General features: G+C 43.2%; 1 protein-coding gene across 3 annotated transcripts in view; it reads right to left on the minus strand.

The window, feature by feature from the left end:
* Positions 1-21,770, minus strand: part of LOC139366114 (fibroblast growth factor receptor like 1a) — a 63,619-nt gene that overhangs the window by 6,775 nt on the left and 35,074 nt on the right. The window lies entirely within an intron of this gene.

Here is a 21,770-nt window from a genome sequence, read left to right on the forward strand (position 1 = left end):
TTACTTATCTATTGTCAGTGGCCATCTGTGCTAATATTGGACTGGCTGGCCTGCGCTGAAGATCTCAATCAAAAACCGATGCTTGTGAAAAGAGCGAGCTGAGAACTGTCTTGGACCACCTGCGAGCTCCACGTGCATTGATTTGAAGACAATGTCTTTGGATTCAGCTATTTGGACTGAGAATATATTTGAAATGCCAATAGAAAAAAAAGAATAAAGTATTTTTATAGTGCTGGATGGTAATATCTGACTAAGTGGTAAAATGAGTTGCTGTATGGTACTCTGGTTACACCACCCTCTCCCCAGCTCCTCCCTCCACCACATGACCGGCATGTTCAGAAGAGAGGAGAGCACCACTGATGATAGGGCATCTGACAGCTTCATTATCACTCAGTAATGCTCCTTACACTCTAGGCCCCTACAGTGGGTCCCTACACTCCCTCCCTCCACAGTACCCTTTCTTCAAGTCTGTCTAATGCACATTCAAACACTAAAGGCACTATGAGAGGTTATTTTGATTACACTGTGCACTTAAATCTGAGCACACACACATGTTGAAAATCATTCATTCAAGTTCAGCTGTACTCAATAACAATACGCACCCTCGTTTGATCAGATCCCTACCCTTTAATCAAAAGCCAAATGTCTTGCCTAGAAAAACATACAATAATATAGCCTCCATGAAATAGCAATAGATTTCTTGATATACATCCAAACATCACTCCATGCCTGCAGAAAATCAACCCCCCCTCACCCGCGGCAGCCCGCCCATCAAAAACTCTCCCTGATTTATGGAAAGTCAAACAAAGACATGCAGTATGAGGGATGTCAGGTTTCTCAATAAAATAAAATAATTTTCCCCTTTCTTCAGGCACAACAGTGTGCGGCATTTCACACATTTACTGTTTGGGTGCCCTGTGACAGGACTGTTTGTGTAACCCCACAGTTTATTTGCTTTCATGTCTGCCAAGTAACGAGGCTGGTAGCTCGAGAGGGCCAGGTGTTTGGTCAACAGAAATTTAAATCCCTGAGTCCGGTGTTGGTGTAGGGCTGTGTTTTCCAACAGGGTCATGTCCTTCTAGGATTTTAATTTAGAGACACTGGTTCTCAGTATGGACAGTCTAGTCTAGTAGCAAGAGGGTGGGTGGGTCAGTGTCTACATTTATTCACTGGCAGCCAATTGATACCAGGCCAAGCCAACTCTTCACAGTTCAATTGTGGCTTAAGTGGTGAAGGGTTAAAAACTCTCAGAACCAGAGCGTTACCACAACATGTTTTAGATTGATGTACCCAATATCAGATAATAACCAATGGATGCAAAGATGGTCGGACAAGAGCATTACACCCAACTAAACACAGACATTTAACCAAACTATCAAAATAGCACGTAGTCCCTGCAGGACCAAGGTTACCCCCCCAGCTTCAAACTAATTAAGATTTATCTCAAAGCCACACTAATTACTGTAATCTTTTCTGCCTTTTGAGCAGAAACTAGAGAGTGAAATCCGAGAGGGACTGTTATTCCAACTCAACACATTCAAAGCTCCTGAGGATTGACAGTGTGCAGCACTAGCTACAGTCTTCACCCCCAGCACTCTGATTTATACAACTCCAGAGCCTAGCTTATGGAAAAAATTACAGTTCGGTGCTGCTACACAGGTCTGTATTAACGGCTGGTTCTTAACGGAGGGGGAAATTTACGAGCCTTGGTCACAGCACAGACCTTACTGCATTACCCACTACACGCATACAAAAGAATGAACAACACTTCTGACGGATTAACAACCTGTTGAGGATAAAAACAGTCAAAATTGCACCAGATGCATCTTTGAAGTGTTAACATTTTCAAAGTTCATTAAACATGACTGATTCAGCGCTATTAAATGTTGACATTTCACAACATTTCCTAGGTATGTGAGTTTTAATCGCTTTTAATGGCCAAACTATGTATGCTTGGATTGCATTGAAAGACTCAATTCGCAGAGGCCCTCCACAACAGTGGAGGCTGCTGAGGGGAGGACGGCTCATAATAATGGCTGGAATGAAGACAATGGAATGGTATCAAACACGTTCCTTTTCACTAAGCTGTCCACCTGATACTTGCTTCTTTTAAAGTTATTTTAGACTGAGCCAAGGCAACAAAGTTTAGGACTAATACTATTTACTAAATGTGATTACGCATTGTGATTACGCATCCATCTCGGTCCGAAATATGAACGTTTAAACATTCTGTGAACTGTTTCCAGTATTCAGCCCATTTCATAAGGTAATCCATGTGCATTACCCAGGGTGCCTTGCTCTCTGACATGGGTCCATAGGAAGGAAGCGCAAGTCAGATTTAGGGATGCCTTATTCTGTCGAGCGGAGGATTGACCCGGCATTAAGCATTTCCTCTACTCTTTTAGGGATTACTGGCACAGAGGGGGGATCGACTTGGACCACTCAACATCCTACTTCAGGGCAGGGTCCTCTGGGACCTCAGCACCAGGAGAGACAGAGGGCCAAAACTGGGCTGACTCTTGGCCCCTGGGCTATCTTTTCTGTGCCCTGTACCACTGCCCTATATGAGCCTGGACCCAGCTGCTCTGAAGCTCCCCTGTAGCAGCTAGGAAGGGCAAACTAACAAATGAACAGCTAAAGTAGCCTGGGTACCTTTTCAGCTAACATTTGCTAACATTCTTTGGCAAATGACAGGAGTGGAATGTTAGCTAAAAAGACTGGTATCCAGACTACAACTAAAGCACTAGTAAGAAATAGTGTAACATTGTGATGATCATAAGTGCATTGTCCCCATCTGTTGAACAGATAGGGGATGGGTTCCATTTAATCAAAACAGCATGATACCAATGTACCTACATCTGTATTTGGAGCTGACATCCTGAGAGCCAGCATAGTGCAACATGGCAGTGGCTCAGTCAGGGATGGTAACTTAAGCTATAGCTACAACTTTTCCTTACTCAGACTGTTAGGGACCCCACGATAAACACCTGCTATTTTAACAACTCAGTCGGACCCCTTACAAATGCCAACTGTATAAGTACCTTCTAAATCCAGAAGCAAACAGAGAGCAATCCAGGAGCCCATTCAAGGACTGAGAGGTTCAGCTCTCTATGTTTAAAGTCAACACAAACAGACTAGTATTTCACGTCCCAGGTGGGTGTGCTGAACCCGGAGACCATTCACGTGTGGGGTTGCTTCTCAGCCAAGGTAGTGGGCTCACTCACAATTTTGCCTAAGAATCGAGAGCAACTTCTCCCAACCATCCAGGAACAGTTTGGTGATGAACAATGCCTTTTCCAGCATGATGGAGCACCTTGCTGTAAGGCAAAAGTGATAACTAAGTGGCTCGGGGAACAAAACATCGATATGTTGGGTCCATGGCCAGGAAACTCCCCAGACCTTAATCCCATTGAGAACTTGTGGTCAATCCTCAAGAGGCGGGTGGACAAACAAAAAGCCACAAATTCTGACAAACTCCAAGCATTGATTATGCAAGAATGGCTGCCATCAGTCAGGATGTGGCCCAGAGGTTAACTGACAGCATGCCAGGGCAGATTGCAGAGGTCTTGAAAAAGAAGGGTCAACACTGCAAATACTTCATGTAATTGTCAATAAAAGCCTTTGACACTTATGAAACGCTTGTAATTATACTTCAGTATTCCATAGTAACATCTGACAAAAATATCTAAAGACACTGAAGCAGCAAACTTTGTGAAAATTAATATTTGTGTCATTCTGAAAACCTTTGGCCATGACTGTACAACGCTGTAAACCTGAAAGAAAACCTACATCCAGAGGCTGCTGTTCTGCTTGCCAGAAATTCTGGGTCACTAAGACACATGATGACCAACTTCCATCAACACGTCTCCAATGCCACTAGGGACAATATACAGTGCCTTGCGAAAGTATTCGGCCCCCTTGAACTTTGCGACCTTTTGCCACATTTCAGGCTTCAAACATAAAGATATAAAACTGTATTTTTTTGTGAAGAATCAACAACAAGTGGGACACAATCATGAAGTGGAACGACATTTATTGGATATTTCAAACTTTTTTAACAAATCAAAAACTGAAAAATTGGGCGTGCAAAATTATTCAGCCCCCTTAAGTTAATACTTTGTAGCGCCACCTTTTGCTGCGATTACAGCTGTAAGTCGCTTGGGGTATGTCTCTATCAGTTTTGCACATCGAGAGACTGACATTTTTTCCCATTCCTCCTTGCAAAACAGCTCGAGCTCAGTGAGGTTGGATGGAGAGCATTTGTGAACAGCAGTTTTCAGTTCTTTCCACAGATTCTCGATTGGATTCAGGTCTGGACTTTGACTTGGCCATTCTGACTTGGCCCACACTGTTATTCTACCCACAAGCATGTATACAGGGCTCTCCCTCGTCCGTCATTCTGCAAATCAGATCATCACTCCATACTCCTGCTTCCTGTTTACAAGCAGAAATTCAAACAGGAATTACCCATGACTTGCTCTGTTTGAGAAATGGTCACCAGAATCAGAGATTATACTACAGGACTGCTTTGCTAGAGCTGATTGGAATATGTTTTGAGACTCCGCCGATAACACTGACGAGCTAACCACCTCCGTCACTGGCTTCATTAGAAAATTTGAGGGTAGACAACATCACCTCCACCACTCTGACCCTCAACACAGGGGCCCCACAGGGATGTGTGCTTAGTCCCCTCCTATACGAAAGCGAAAGCGCCTCTTCCCCCTCAGGAGGTTAAAAAGGTTTGGCATGGGCCCTCACATCCTCAAAGAAGTTCTACAGCTGTAGCATTGAGAGCATTTTGACTGGCTGCATCACTGCCTGGTATGGCAATAGCACCGCCCTCGATCACATGGCACTACAGAGGGTGGTGCGGACCGCCCAGTACATCACTGGGGCCGAGCTCCCTGCCATCCAGGACAGCTATAAAATTGTTAAAGATTCCAACCACCCAAGCCATAGATTATTCTATTTTTTTCCACATGGCAAGCAGTACCGGTGCCTCAAGTCAAACTACTCTACTACTCTCATCCAGAGGGTGGATACATTACGGGCACATTGTTGTTCAGCTGTTCATATGGGAAGTACATATTTGTTGCATGAGAAATATGTGACTCGTTTCAGGAAACTAGGCATATGTCGCGCATCACTACTTCACAGGACAGCCATTTGAACGTAAACTTTTTTTGTATATCAAAATGCATTTTTTTGTCTTAAATACCTTCTGGAACATGTGAACTTCATATGCCTTAAAATTGTATGTCATATGTAAATATGCATACAATTGTTAAATTACGTGCCTAGTTGGTTTAGCCACAGTAAAAGACAGCAACATTCCCGCTAGCCATGATTGGCTGACATAATGAGTGGGCTGGACATGCCGAGAGTTGAGCTCAGATTGGTCTGCTGTGTAGCACGCTTCTGTCTATTTGTGTAGGTAATCGTGTCTAATGTTTCTTAAAAAAATATATATCCCGTAGTAGAACTGCATAAGATGTGCTCTCCACCCACTGGAGGACCGAGTTTTGAAATCAGTGGAATTGAAGTATGATAGCTAAGGAGATGGTGAAAACAACTGTCTCCGGATTACATCTTCAAACTAAGCTAGGGCAACGATGGCATCCGTAACAGGCAGAAGCATCCATTCCAGTCCATGTATACAGGCAAGATAGTCTAGCTAGCAAAATTAGATATTACACGTTTGAAATTGTATTTTTAAATTATTTTTGATATATATTTTTTTACCCCTTTTTCTCCCCAATTGGTAGTTACAGTCTTGTCTCATCGCTGCAACTCCCGTACGGACTAGGGAGCGGCAAAGGTCGAGCGTCATGCGTCCTCCGAAACATAACTCAACCAAGCCGCACCGCTTCTTGACACAATGCCCACTTTTTTAATTTCACCTTTATTTAACCAGGTAGGCTAGTTGAGAACAAGTTCTCATTTGCAACTGCGACCTGGCCAAGATAAAGCAAAGCAGTGTGACACAGACAACACCACAGAGTTACACATGGAGTAACCCGGAAGCCAGCCGCACCAATGTGTTGGAAGAAACACCGTACACCTGGCAACCGTGTTAGTGTGCACTGCGCACGGCCAACCGCAGGAGTCGCTAGTGCGCGATGGAACAAGGACATCCCTGCCGGTCAAACCCTCCCCTAACCCGGACGATGCTGGACCAATTGTGTGCCGCCCCATGGTCGCGGCCGGCTACGACAGAGCCTGGACTCGAACCCAGAATCTCTAGTGGCACAGCTAGCACTGTGATGCAGTGCCTTAGAACACTGCGCCACTCGGAAGACGTTTCTAATTTTGTCAGAAAGTCGTTTTCATTTCAAGTTAAAGTGTACTCTTAGCTAGCTAACTAACGTTAGCTGGCTGGCTCGCTAGCTAACATCACGTGTATGATCTGTGTAGTAATATTATTTGTATCTCAGAGCCATTTGCTTTGCTAGTTATAGCCTAATGTTAGCTAGCTAACATTGAACGTGGTTGGTTAACTACCTGCAGATTCATGCAGTGTAGTAACGTCATGAGTTGGGATTATGGTTCAGTGTTTAGCTAGCTAGCTACAGGTCTTAACAAAAGACACCACTATGCAAGTAACCATTTCAATAGAATGTCACTGTGACAACTGTTGATAGACGGAGCTGGTAAATTCATTCTGGCTATCAACTCAGATTTCAGAGCACCAGTGTCAGTAAACATTGGCAAAAAAGTGTAAATTGTTGCCAGCAGCACAGTTGCAGTCACCAACGCTCTGGATGACATAAAAACAGCCAATATACCATTTTCTAGCTCTGAGTCTCTACTTTTATCCAATGTAAAAAACACAATTTCAAATTTTGCTACATAAAACCGAATTGAGCCGGTCAGTCACATGTAAGGAAAGCTATTACTGCCACATTGTGAAAAACACAACGCTCGTAATAAATGAATTGAGTGGTATCCGTGGGCGGTTTTTGATGTGAGAGTGATGTCCCATTCCCTAGTCCTAAATTAGCTCTCTCTACCACTTGTTGCTCCATTTTCAAGTGCCACTCCCCCACGGAGGGACACTGGAAAACGAGGGGGGTGTTGGGATTAAGCCAAAAGCCTGTTTTAGTTCACTGTTCAAACCTTGGTTTCTGTTCAAGCCTGGTTTCTGCCTCACTTGGAAAGCACATTTTCCTCATGCCTGCGTGCAGGGGCTGCTTCATATCACACTCACACTTCTTTTACTCAGGGTCACGTAGGAAAGCCAAAGATTTGCCTAAAATGGGTATATGGATGGGCTGGAGAAGATACAGTGGATCCCTGAGCCCTCTGACCCTCTACCATATTAGGATGATGGACTGATACAACCCTCACACGAGGTTGATAGACTCAACCACCCAGGTCCCACATGGATTCACTTCAAGAAGGGAACCGACTGAATACCTCCTTACAGGCCTCTGTTTGTCTCACGGAAGCCTCTCAAGGCGTCGGCATGCTTCCCATCTGAAACAGTTTGGGGCAGTTTATGCATACAGTCCCAGTCAAAGTTTGGACACACCTACTCATTCAAGGGTTTTTCTTTATTTGTACTATTTTCTACATTGTACATAATAGTGAAGACATCAAAACTATTAAATAACACATGGAATCATGTAGCAACCAAAAAAGTGTTAAACAAATCAAAATGTATTTTATATTTGAGATTCTTCAAAGTAGCCATGGCTGCCTTGATGACAGCTTTTCACACTTTTGGCATTCTCTCAACCAGCTTCACTTTGGAATGCTTTTCCAACAGTCTTGAAGGACTTCCCACATATGTGACCCGATATTTGGAAACTAGGCGTATGTCGCAAGAGAGCCTTCACAGGAGAGCCTTTAGAATGTAAAAATATGTTTTTAATCAAAATGCATTGTTTGACAGAAATGCCTTCTCGAACAGGTGAACTTTCATGTGCCTTAATATCAAACTTGTATGTCAACTGTAAATATGAATACATTGATAAATTACGAGCTTAGTTCATTTAGCCACAGAGAAAGTGAGCAACCTTCCCGCTAGCCATGATTAGCTGAGATAATGAGTGGGCTGGACATGCCAAGAGATGAGTTTGGATTGGTCTGCGGTGTTGCATCTTGTGTCTATAAAATGAGCTGCTCGTAATGCGTAGATAATCCTTTATACTGCATTGTTTTCCAAAAGATATAACGTTAACCATGGAGAACAAATAACATTTCTGCCCTGAATTTATCAAGCGCTATCACCTAATGTCTGTGGGAAAAAGTTGTGATGGACTACTTTCTGAACGACAATCGTGCCATGCAATGCTGACTCTCTCACTCTGAAAATAACTCGGTTTGAAATCAGTGGAACACAATAGGCCAAACAAGCTGTGCAAACTAAACAGAAACAAAGGATGTCTTGCAAAATGGGTTGCAGTCTGCCGTGAAGCTTTCATCAACGTACAACGTAAACTCACCCCATTCCGTACAAATGTGCGCAACCTCAACATTCAAACGAGGCTACAAAGAAAACTAATGGGACTGTAGCGACTGTGTTGACGTCAAAATCGGGGGTGTGAACTACGTTTCTATTCAAGCGTTGATCGACATGGTAATGGCTCTATAGTATTGGAGAAAAGTTGAAAAAGTGGACGCTCTGTTACATCTTGACGTGTCATGTCGTAACGTACAGCACGCATAAAGCAACTATTTCTGTCTTACAATCTCTCTCCACCAGGTGTAGCACTTCTATAATCCTTTAAAAACAAGAAATGGACAGTGATGGGGTAAGGGGGGATACCTAGTCATTTTTTTCATCATAATTGCATGTGATCATCATTCTCAAAGCCGCTGTTTACTTCTAAGACCACTTTAGCACCGCCCTAAAAACCAGATTCAAATTCGACACAAACCTTCAAATAGGTACATTTTAGAGGCGATAAGGTGATAAGTTGGACAGATCGAGTGAAAAAAAGCAATTTTCCAACACAACATCTCTCCTTCTCACTATCACGCATTAGTTTCGCTTCCCCACCCGCCATCTTTAAAAAGAACAGACGGGGCTCATTGCCTGCTTGAATTATGCAGAAACGGGCAGCGTTTAGGTCATGTAATTGATTCTGTTGGAAAGGGGAGAAATTGTGCTTTACAATGGTATTGACATACAGTTGATCTGGAAGTATCACGTTTTTGGGGCGCGTTTTTTTTAGAGACGCAAACTCGGTCTCAACCTTTAAGTCCTTACTGAAGACTCATCTCTTTAGTGGGTCATATGATTGAGTGTAGTCTGGCCCAGGAGTGGGAAGGTGAACGGAAAGGCTCTGGAGCAACGAAGCGCCCTTGCTGTTTCTGCCTGGCCGGTTCCCCTCTTTCCACTGGGATTCTCTGCCTCTAACCCTATTACAGGGGCTGAGTCACTGGCTTACTGGGGCTCTTTCATACCGTCCCTGGGAGGGGTGTGTCACTTGAGTGGGTTGAGTCACTGATGTGATCTTCCTGTCTGGGTTGGCGCCCCCCCTTGGGTTGTGCCGTGGCGGAGATCTTTGTGGGCTATACTCGGCCTTGTCTCAGGATGGTAAGTTGGTGGTTGAAGATATCCCTCTAGTGGTGTGGGGGCTGTGCTTTGGCAAAGTGGGTGGGGTTATATCCTTCCTGTTTGGCCCTGTCCGGGGGTGTCCTCGGATGGGGCCACAGTGTCTCCTGACCCCTCCTGTCTCAGCCTCCAGTATTTATGCTGCAGTAATTTATGTGTCGGGGGGCTAGGGTCAGTTTGTTATATCTGGAGTACTTCTCCTGTCCTATTCGGTGTCCTGTGTGAATTTAAGTGTGCTCTCTCTAATTCTCTCTTTCTTTCTTTCTCTCTCTCTCTCTCGGAGGACCTGAGCCCTAGGACCATGCCTCAGGACTACCTGACATGATGACTCCTTGCTGTCCCCAGTCCACCTGGCCGTGCTGCTGCTCCAGTTTCAACTGTTCTGTCTTATTATTATTGGACCATGCTGGTCATTTATGAACATTTGAACATCTTGGCCATGTTCTGTTATAATCTCCACCCGGCACAGCCAGAAGAGGACTGGCCACCCCACATAGCCTGGTTCCTCTCTAGGTTTCTTCCTAGGTTTTGGCCTTTCTAGGGAGTTTTTCCTAGCCACCGTGCTTCTACATCTGCATTGCATGCTGTTTGGGGTTTTAGGCTGGGTTTCTGTACAGCACTTTGAGATATCAGCTGATGTACGAAGGGCTATATGAATACATTTAATTGGATTTATATCCAATGTAAAAAAAACAAAATTTCAAATTTGGCTACATAAGACCAATTTGAGCTGGTGAGTCACATACGCTGAGCACTTGTTGCCTGCTTTTCCTTCACTCTGCGGTCCAACTCATCCCAAACCATCTCAATTGGGTTTGAGGTTGAGTGAATGTGGGGGCCAGGTCATCTGATGCAGCACATCATCACTATTTTTCTTGGTCAAATAGCCATAAACCTGGAGGAGTGTTTTGGGTCATTGTCCTGTTGAAAAACATATGATACTGCAGAATGCTGTGTGGCCACGCTGGTTAAGTGTGCCTTGAATTCTAAATCAATCACAGACTGTCACCAGCAAAACACCCCCCCCCCCCCCCACCATTATACCTCCTCCTCCATGCTTCACAGTGGGAATCACACATGCGGAGATCATCCGTTCACCTACTCTGCATCTCACAAAGATACGGCGGTTGGAACCAAAAATAGACCATAATTGAAAATAAGAATTTGTACTTAACTGACTTTGATGGACTGTTGTTTCTCTTTGCTTATTTGAGCTGTTCTTGGCATAATATGGACTTGGTATTTTACCAAATAGGGCTATCTTCTGTAAATCCCCCTTATACAACTGATTGGCTCAAACGCATCAAGGAAAGAAATTCCACATATTAACTTTTAACAAGGTATACCTGTTAATTGAAATGCATTCCTACCTCATTAAGCTGGTTGAGAGAATGTCAAGAGTGTGCAAAGCTGTCATCAGTGCAAAGGGTGGCTACTTTAAAGAATCTCAAATATAAAATATTTTTATCTGTTTAACTTTTTCGGTTACTACATGAGTGTTATTTCACTATTATTCTATAATGTAGAAAATAGTAAAAATAAAGAAAAGCCCTGGAATGAGTAGGTGTGTCCAAACTTTTGACTGGTACTGTATATTATGACCACATTTTGTGATGTTTTTGTTTGTTTTGGTTTACGGCAATGTTTTTTTTGGCTGTTCGTGCACACAACATTTTTCTCGAGGTAAGCAGAAGTCGATAGCCGAAGGCTATGTCCCTTCGTCGGTGATTGGTCAACAGTAGGGATTCTTCAATTAAGTGTTTGTTGTCATTCAAAGAGAGACTAATCGTTTTCATGCAAATTTTTCCACTGGAGAAACACTGCACCAGACATCTTAATTAGATGTAAAATTGCACAACTAAGATTTCTCAGCAAAAACGTTAAAATTAATTACAGATTTCTTGACTTATCGGAGTTTGGCTAGACGGCAGCTGAACCGAAGCATGCTGATGCTTTAAGACATATCTGCGGGGAAGTGACATGAGGAAATGCCCAGTTGTCTTCGGTGGTCGCTGCCTGTGACGTGTGTCCCTGTCTCTTCTCTTTGACACTCCCGCTCATCATTCCAGCTGCTTCAGTGTAATTGTAGCAAACATCAAGGTCAGGACGGGACTTTACCAAATTAACATATGTCACATATCGATCGCCCCACACCTACTTTGAAACCGACATTCAGCCCCTGCACTTTAAACTCCCTCTCCAGTTCCATCCAAATAATTGTAACATATTAAGGCTCCATAAAACAAACAGGGTTCGAGGATTGGGGTTCCTGTTACTGCAAAATGAAAGACAATTCAGAGAAGCTGGGTACATATTGACATCCCTTCTAAATCGAACAAAGTTAAGAAAATGGGTAATATGCAGGACATGGATATTATTACAAATCATATTGATACAAACTGATAGATGCAGACTGCCAAACAACAAACAAACACAAAGACAAACACATATTTTATATGAACATATATTGTTAACACATACTTTAGGTGCATGGACAAGAGATAGATAAACAGTCTGTACTACACTGTACTATAAAATCAGTTCTGGAATGTGAGACTGGCTTATGCAACCCACACTTCAAAGTCAACAGGCAGCCAAAGACTAAAGCCCTCGGTTAAAAGATCTGGCATCCTTCACTGTGTCGAGGTTACTGTCCCTTTGATGAATGTGATTACAGCAAAACACTAAATCAGAATTTGCACTATTCTACATTAAACTATTCAATGCATTATTACTTGAGTGCTAGACACTAGTAGGAGGAGATGAGGGCTGAATGAACTCTACTTTGTGGTTTGTACTTGACTTGGTACAACATGTTTATTAAGCCTTGCTCTTTCACTTTCCACCATATGACAGCTTTCCTCCTTCTGCCAGACGTGTACAGTACATACTCAAGGAGTCACACTTAATTAGATCTAACAAATCAGAAAGTGGAAGCTACCAACCACATCGAAGCAGAGCTCTCACTCAAGTAGAATGTTTTTGCCACGCAGGCTGACATACCTTCATAAACTATTTTAAATCTCAGAATAAAACATTTGCAGTTGAAATGAATTAAGAATGATTACAGTGAATTGTACGTGGGTATACTGAATGAGCAGAACGTTTTGAAATGAGCTTAGGATAGAATGTGAAAAACAAGCCTTCATTCCCGTTGACTCCAGCTATTACTTAGAACACAATGTCCTGCTGATAGAACTGACGTCCGATAGCCGAGGCACCGGGGATTGATTTCTATGTTTGTGTAACAAACTAATTAAAGGAGTAATTGCATAGCTATACTCACACCCAGATATGGAATGGTAACTTTAAAAAGGAGACCTTTACATCAACATCGGAAAGAAAAAGTAGTTTGTGCTGTGTGTTTGGACTTCTAATGGAATGTTAAAGTTGCTTTACGTCTACCTTTCCTCATAAAGGAAACATAATGAATGTTGAGCCCAGATAATCTGCACATGAACAAAAGAAGAAAGTCAGATAAGTAACTGCTAGTTCTTGGGCATTGACGGACAAACATTTCAGGTACATAGAAGTACCAAAAAGGAACATTATGCAGAATTGCTGTGCTTTGATGGAAGAATGGAGGGTGCAGGACAAAAGTTTTTGAAACTTCAAAAGAAAACTTTTGTGTGCACCGTGCTCGCTCTTCAAACATGTCTTTACTAATTGCTATGCCTATTCCCCCCATCCACACTCCGCTTGTTTCTTTTCTATTCAGGTTGGACCACTGCAGAATTTGGGCTGATATTCACCCTGCAGAATCACAATGGACAACAAGCAGGACACACCCACAAAACACACAAAAAAAATTGAATGAGAAAAGATTCCTCCACCATACAACCTAGCCGCCATAGACAACCTATTATGGCCCTTTTCAAAAGGGGGAAACTCAGGGTAGGTGTATGGCTGCTCGCTCAAAGGAGGACAAGTCCCTCCCTCTGTGGGCCAAGCCCCTGGTACCTCCCCAGGGAACAATAGAGGACAATCTTAATCCTCAGCATCACATAATGAGCTAAGTTTTCCTTTCAGCACATAAATGTCTCCGTGCTTAGTGTTCTAATCACAGACAAACGCCCCTGTCCTATTCACAGGCATGAAAACCTTGTTCCTTCCTGCACCTCTCCGTTAACCCTGGTCCCTCGCTCTGTTTTTTAAGTGTTTTGGGGAGTTTATGAAGTTTGAGTGCTGGACGACCTGTTAGAATAGATGGATGGAATTTAATTCATTTTATAGGAAATATGCTTTGGATTGAGATGCTTTCTATCTTTTGATGGGTCGGCATTTGCTTGGATGTTGACGGGCTTTTGTTGATGTGAGATTTTCCCAGTGCATCACATTGGCGAGGAAGGCCCATACTCGCGATGGTTCGAGGGAGATGAGCTACAGATGGACAAATGTACACTCTCACTCCCTCCAGCAAGCCCCTATCTAAAACTAAACTACCCTTCTTCAACATTTGGTCAGACTTACTGAGAACAAAAAAAGACATATCATGCTAACTGTATGACAAATGTTGATGCTGTAATTTCAGTCAAAACTGTGGATAGGCTACTTAAGTTTCATTAGGGAGCATTTGTATGAGCGTGACTTACCCTGGCCCCCATACAAACAGAAGAAAACAAAGAACCCGAAACCAATTCAACTCCTGAGAGAAAGGAGCCTTCCAACTGCAGCTGAAGCATGTAGCGCTCTGCCAGGGAGGAATTCTCCCCTTTGAGCGGCGGGTCTGCGAGGGAGAGGGCTGGATGAGGAATCCATTAAAGCAGAATGACAGCAAATAGGCTTAGGGAGAGCTGTTCTGTGGCTGGCCCAAATGAAAGGTTTGGGCTCCAAGACTACATGTTCTATTTAAGCTCTCAATGGGGCTGCAGGAGCCCCGAGGGGCAGACAAACGACCTGCCACTTCAGGAATGATGGGACAATTAAGCATTACAAATTAATAAGCCCATTAACCACCAGGGAAGGCCCACTGCCTGGCTGGGACAACTAGTACAGATCAGCTTTGAAGATGCATCAACTCTCTTTATTCTAATGAACATTTATGTAAACAAATTCAGTAAGCATTTCAAAGGCCCGGGCTTTCTCGCACCTGGACTACTGTTCAGTCGCGTGGTCAAGTGCCACAAAGAGGGACTTGGGAAAATGGCAGTTGACTCAGAACAGGGCAGCACGACTGGCGCTTAAAAGTACATGGAGAGCTAACACTAATGGCATGCATGTAAATCTCTCATGGCTCAAAGTGGAAGAGAGTGACTTCCTCATTACTTGTTTTTGTAAGAGATGTTGACAAGCTGAAGGTACCAAGCTGTCTGTTAAAAATATTTGCACACAGCTCGGACACCCATAGTGTGTTCTGAATTCTATAATGAATGTATTGTAGTGTTTTTAAAATTGTATCTTAATACCTTAATTTTGCCGGACCCCAGGAAGCAGCTAATGGGGATCCATAATAAATAAAAAATAAAAATCATTCAGTGAACAGCATTGGCTTTGCGCTGAAGAGGTTGAGCTAGTATCTCCAGATTTCCAGAGCTGATGTCTGCCTGCATTGCAGCTCGAACAAACAAAAAGGAATGTGACGCTTTCTACTTTCCTCCATTTATCTAGCTTGTTTCCGTCTTTCTATGGTCGGTGAAATGATGCAGAACCGCAATGTGGAGCGCGTTGACCCATGACAGTGCAGCTCCCTCTCCGGGCCACAGGAACAGGCAGGCGTGAAATGGAAGGCAGGGCCCCCGTGCTGGGGTGCAGTGGGGCTCTGTCCCTGCCTCACTGGTCTGTTGCCGTTTTCTTTTCCGGCTTTTTGAGTAACTGCTTGCAAATACCTTTGAAACCTGAAGCCCAACTTCCACCTTTGGCATGGCAACCCCTGCGGACTGCCATGTTGACATTTGAGTTGTTTTCAAATGCCATCTTCATTTCCTCTGTGCTGTTTCCACGGGAGTCTGATCTACGGCTGTGACAGTCATGAAATGTTGTTTGCCGGTTATTGTCATAAAAAAAACTGCCGCTCTCACAGTAATTGACTGTTGATGAACATCTCCAGCATCTCCAGGCCTCCTCGCATACAAGCTGCTGATGTGTGCCTGTGGAACATCTACATTCAAAAAAGTCTAATAAATCAATTGAATATACTCCATCATAATAAATACATTATTTATTTTCGGCAGGTCTAAAGAAACATTTTGATATTAAGAAAATATATTTCAGAAGAATAGAATATGAGTTGGCCTACTGTATGTTATTTCACAATGTACCCTATAATTTGTTTTATTTAACCTTTATTTAACTAGGCAAGTCAGTTAAGAACAAATTCTTATTTACAATGATGGCCTACACCGGCCAAACCCTAACCTGGACAACGCTGGGCCAATTGTGTGCCGCCCTATGAGACTCCCAATCACGGGCGGTTCTGATACAGCCTGGATTCGAACCAGAATGTCTGTAGTGACGCCTCTAGCACTGAGATGCAGTGCTTTAGACCGCTGCTCCACTCGGAAGCCTGGGGTCTGGCAAAATTAAGGCAGTTATACAATTTTAAAAACATTACAATACATTCATTACAGAATTCACAACACACCAAGTGTGTGCCCTCAGACTCATACTCCACTACCACATTTCTACAATGAAAAGTCCATGTGTGTATAGTGTGTATGTTATCATGTTGTATAGGCTGTAGGCTTGTCAATTTAGCAGACAAGTCCCATGCCATTATTTTATATTATATGATTTTATAGCAAGAAGATTATAATTGAGCTTAGCTTAATAAAATATAAATTATATTTTTTACATTCTGGAGCTAGAGTGACCATTGAGCATAAAAGTGATCCTTTGAAAATGGAGGCCACTTTCCCGCTGGTTCATTCCATGTTGGGTAGGATACTCCGGTTATTTCACTGTGTAACAGGTGATATAAAGGGAACGCTATTCCCTGTATAGTGCACTACTTTTGACCAGTGCTCATAGGGCTCTGGTTAAAAGTAGTGGACTATATAGGGAATTAGGTGCCATTTGGGATGCATACTCTGTAACCCTGTTCACCTTCTTGATCCCTCCCTACTACAGGCTGTCAGTCAACCCCTGGTTCCTGACCACCCCTTTGCTCCAACCACCCCTCCAGCATGGCAGGTAGGCATGTGGAGTGCGGACACATGGCCAGTGTAGATCAGTGGAGCACAAGTGAAGCCTTCATTTCTCAGAACAAGAATATACAGACGAGTTCCAGAAGAAAGTTATTGGTTTCTGACCATTTTGAGCCTGTAATCGAACCCACAAATGCTAATGCTTCAGATACTCAACTAGTCTAAAGGCCAGTTTTATTGCTTCAATAGTTTTCAGCTGTGCTAACATAATTGCCAAAGGGTTTTCTAATGATCAATTAGCCTTTTTGAAATTATAAACTTGGATTAGCTAACATAATGTGCCATTGGAACACAGGAGTGATGGTTGCTAATAAATGGGCCTCTGTACACTTATGTAAATATTCCATTAAAAGAAATCTGCCGTTTCCAGCTACAATAGTCATTTACAACATTAATGTCTACACCGCATTTCTGATCAATTTTATGCTATTTTAATGGACAAAAATGTTGCTTTTCTTTCAAAAACAAGGACACTTCTAAGTGACCCCAAACTTTGGAACGGTAGCATGTATATATATATACACACACACAGTATAATTCTATGTATTTTTACTGCCTCTGGGCTTCAGATCCGGTCAGCCCCTGCATTATCCAGCCTGCCAACACTTTGGGCTCTTTCATCTCTCTGTCAAAGAGACACCAGATTTCTCAATTAAACTAAGAAACCTGAGTCGATGCCTCAGAGCTCTTTTCAATTTATTCAACATCTAATGGAATATCGTGGAGAGCACCCATGAAGGTTGTGATATTGGTCGTAATATGATCTCTTTTCTTAGGTTCTGCACCGAGACAGCTGTGGAATTTGATACTTGTGTCATGGTGCGGAGAGAGAGCGTGATTAAGGAGAACAGGCAGGCCCAGAGAGTTTGCTTACAGTTGATTTACCTTCCTGTTCAAACTAAAATGTATTGCTCTGTGTTTTTTCAGTACAGACTCAAGGTCTGTGTGCCGTGGAACATGGATACAGAGCGCCTGCCTATGCGGAGAAGAACATTCTGAGAATTACAATGGCGTGACAGGACACCCTTGTGATCATACACTAAATGTTTCAGAAAGTTGTCTACCATATGCAGTAATTGTTACAACTCAACATATGTAAAACATATCACCAATAGTGTGTGAATATCCTGTATTTAAGATGAGTGGCTCTAGTACCACAAATTCCAGTACCTTTAGCAATACTCTTAATTAACAATGAATAACAGACCGTTCCAGAGTCTATCACAGTTGTATACATGGAGGATGGACAATATAGAAGGCAGAGAGAGTGACATTGACCCCTCACTCTGACAATCACCAGTGTAAACAACCATTTCGCCAGGCAGTCAGGCACTCTGACCAGCAGCAGTCACATTCTGGTCAGATTAACCTGTCCTCATGAAAAAAAGTGTTTATTTTACTCTGAAAAATATCAGTCAGGCACATCCCTGTTTGGACACAAAATGTGACTTTAAGAATATGACATTTGGAGAATTCAGAGACTTGTTGTTCAGGAGTTGAACTTCTTGTTCAACTCCTGAAAAGTCTCCCGACCCCTCCTGTCTCAGCCTCCAGTATTTATGCTGCAGTAGTTTATGTGTCGGGGGGATAGGGTCAGTCTGTTATATTGGAGTATTTCTCCTGTCTTATCCGGTGTCCTGTGTGAATTTAAGTATTTTCTCTCTCTCTCTCTCTCTCTCTCTCTCTCTCTCTCTCTCTCTCTCTCTCTCTCTCTCTCTCTCTCTCTCTCTCTCCCTCTCTCTCTCCCTCTCTATCTCCCTCTCCCTCTCTATCTCCCTCTCCCTCTCAGGACTACCTGGCCTGATGACTCCTTGCTGTCCCCAGTCCACCTGGCCGTGCTGCTGCTCCAGTTTCAAATGTTCTGCCTGCGGATATGGAACCCTGACCTGTTTACTGGACGTGCTACCTGTCCTAGACCTGCTGTTTTCAACTCTCTAGAGACAGCAGGAGCGGTAGAGATACTCTGAATGATCGGCTATGAAAAGTCAACTGACATTTACTCCTGAGGTGCTGACCTGTTGCACCCTCGACAACCACTGTTATTATTTGACCCAGCTGGTCATCTATGAACATTTGAACATCTTGGCCATGTTCTGTTATAATCTCCACCTGGCACAGCCAGAAGAGGACTGGCCACCCCTCATAGCCTCGTTCCTCTCTAGGTTTCTTCCTAGGTTCTGGCCTTTCTAGGGAGATTTTCCTAGCCACCGTGGTTCTACACCTGCATTGCTTGCTGTTTGGGGTTTTAGGCTGGGTTTCTGTAAAGCACTTTGTGACATCGTCTGATGTAAGAAGGGCTTTATAAATTCATTTGTTTTGAAAAGGGAAACAAATATTGCTACTGGTAACGGTTATCACTTTCATCGTAGTCATATGTCTACACTCCATCACACTAGCGGCATGTGCAAAAAACAACCTGTATTATGGGATCAACAGAGCGCCATAATCATAAACAGTAAAGTTTGGTTACTGAACCATACTGTAGACAGGCTGGTACAGGTACACATCTTTTCCCGTTATCTTTAGACTACAGTAAAAACCCTGGTTTAATCCTAAGAGAACCAGGTACGTACATTTTTTACTGCCTATATTTTCTTCCTGGTCCAGGATCAGTCCCAGATGTTTGCTCAGTATGGGCTTCTAGCGCCTGAGCAAGCTGCAAAAATCACCATAAATCACATTGTCACTTCCAACCAGCTCCCTTACACACGTGTCTATCCAACACTCAGTTCTAGTCACGCTTGTATTGTTATCACATCACACCAATAAATCCAATAGTGCCATTCACGATGTTGCAGTATACAACTTCATAAATGTGAGAAGTAGCATTGAGTACAGTACAAGTTGTGGGTCCCATCATTAAGCCATTCTCCATCTCTCTTTGACACTGTAGATTAGAGAAACAAGTTTGTTCTTTAACCAGGCCTGTTTGATGGTAGAACTCCAAATGCCCATGTCCTCCTTTTATGTAAGCCTCATCCTTCAACTGAACAATCCCCAGTCAAAACAAATGGATGCCGAAGGATGGCATTAGTAACGTGATGGATCAAAATTGACAGAATGGGTAATTTCAGTCAAGGGGAGGGTTTAGTATATATTTGTTTATCTAGTCCATGGGAGGGTCATGTAATTTATAATTTATGACAATTTAATGTGTCTTATTGTTTTAGAATGTTTCTATATAGGCTATATATCGATGTGTGCACACTGATATCAAGTGTGCCTATAGGCTATTCACTATTGTCTCAATCAACGGATCTATAGCTATAGGCTACGAAGTGCATGCTCGGATAAGCACAGAGCAAAGTTATATTTCTAAGAAAATGTACTTTCTTCCTGACTATTTTGCACTGCTGGGATGGTGCAAATTCATTTTTTAGCAATTTGGCAATTTGTATTTATTATGCGTCCCCATTAGCCAAGGCAGCAGCTACTCTTCCTGGGGTCAGCAATGGATAATCCAACCCTGAGCCCCAGCCTGCTCTTGCTGATTTTTTTTGTGCTGCCTAACCAATGATGTGCTGTGTAGGCCTACAGTGGCAGTTCAGGAGGATTGTGAAGAACCCAGCAGCGTTGCAGTTCTTGACACACTCAAACTGGTGCTCGTGGCACCTGATACCATACCCCGTTCAAAAGAGCTTAAATATGTTGTCTTGCCCATTTACCCTCTGAATGGTACACATACACAATCCATGTCTCATTTGTCTCGAGGCTTAAAAATCTTTCATAAACCTGTCTCCAACCCTTCAACTACAATGAATGAAGTGAAACAATAAGGGGTGACATCAGTAAGGGATCATAGCTTTCACCTGGTCAGTCTGTCATAGAAAGAGCAGATGTTACTAATGTTTTGTTTGCCATGTGTTATGTATTCTCAATGTTTTCTCGTGCTATTTTGAATGCAATGTTTGATTATGTCAATTCTGCATTTCTTCAGTTTGTGTAAACTGCGAGTAACAATAAATAAAGCCAAAGTCGCTCATTGCCTTGTTCGCTATATAAAATACACTACAAGACTAAAAGTATGTGGACAACTGCTGATCAAACATCTCATTCCAAAATCATGGACATTATTATAGAGTTGGCCCCCCCTTTGCTGCTATAACAGCCTTCACTCTTCTGGGAAGGATTTCCATTAGATGTTGGAACATGCTGTGGGGACTTGCTTCCAAGAGCAAGAGCATTAGTGATGTCGGGCGATTAGGCCTGGCTCACAGTCGGCATTCCAATTCATCCCAAAGGTGTTCGATGGGGTTGAGGTCAGGGCTCTGTGCAGGCCAGTCACGTTCTTCCACACCGATCTCGACAAAACATTTCTGTATGGACCTCGCTTTGTGGACGAGGGCATTATCATGCTGAAACAGGAAAGGACCTTCTCCAAACTGTTGCCACAAAGCTGGATGCACAGAATTGTCCGGAATGTCATTGTATGCTGTAGCGTTAAGATTTCCCTACACTGGAACTAAGGGGCCTAGCCCGAACCATGAAAAACAGCCCCAGACCATTATTCCTCCTCCACCAAACTTTACAGTTGCCACTATGAATTGGGGCAGGTAGCATTCTCCTGGCATTCGCCAAACCCAGATTCGTCCGTTGGACTTCCAGATGGTGAAGCGTGATTCATTACTCCAGAGATTGCATTTCCACTGCTCCAGAGTCCAATGGAGTCGAGCTTTACACCACTCCAGCCTAATAATCACTTGGCATTGTGCATGGTGATCTTAGGCTTCTGTGCGGCTGTTCAGCCATGGAAGCCCATTTCATGAAGCTCCCGACGAACAGCTCTTGTGCTGACGTTGTCTCCAGAAGCAGTTTAGAACTCGGTAGTGCGTGTTGCAACCGAGGACAGACACTTTTTACGAGATACGCGCTTCAGCACTCGGCGGTCTCGTTCTGTGAGATTGTGTGCCCTTTCCACTTCATCACAACAGCACTTAGAGTTGACTGGAGCAGCTCTAGCAGGGCAGAAGTTTGACAAACTGACTTTTTGGAAAGGTGGCATCCTATAACGGTGCCACGTTGAAAGTCAATGAGCTCTTCAGTAAGGCCATTCGACTGCCAATGTT

This window comes from Oncorhynchus clarkii, chromosome 14, assembly GCF_045791955.1.
Source record: "Oncorhynchus clarkii lewisi isolate Uvic-CL-2024 chromosome 14, UVic_Ocla_1.0, whole genome shotgun sequence".
Lineage (NCBI taxonomy): Eukaryota > Metazoa > Chordata > Actinopteri > Salmoniformes > Salmonidae > Oncorhynchus > Oncorhynchus clarkii.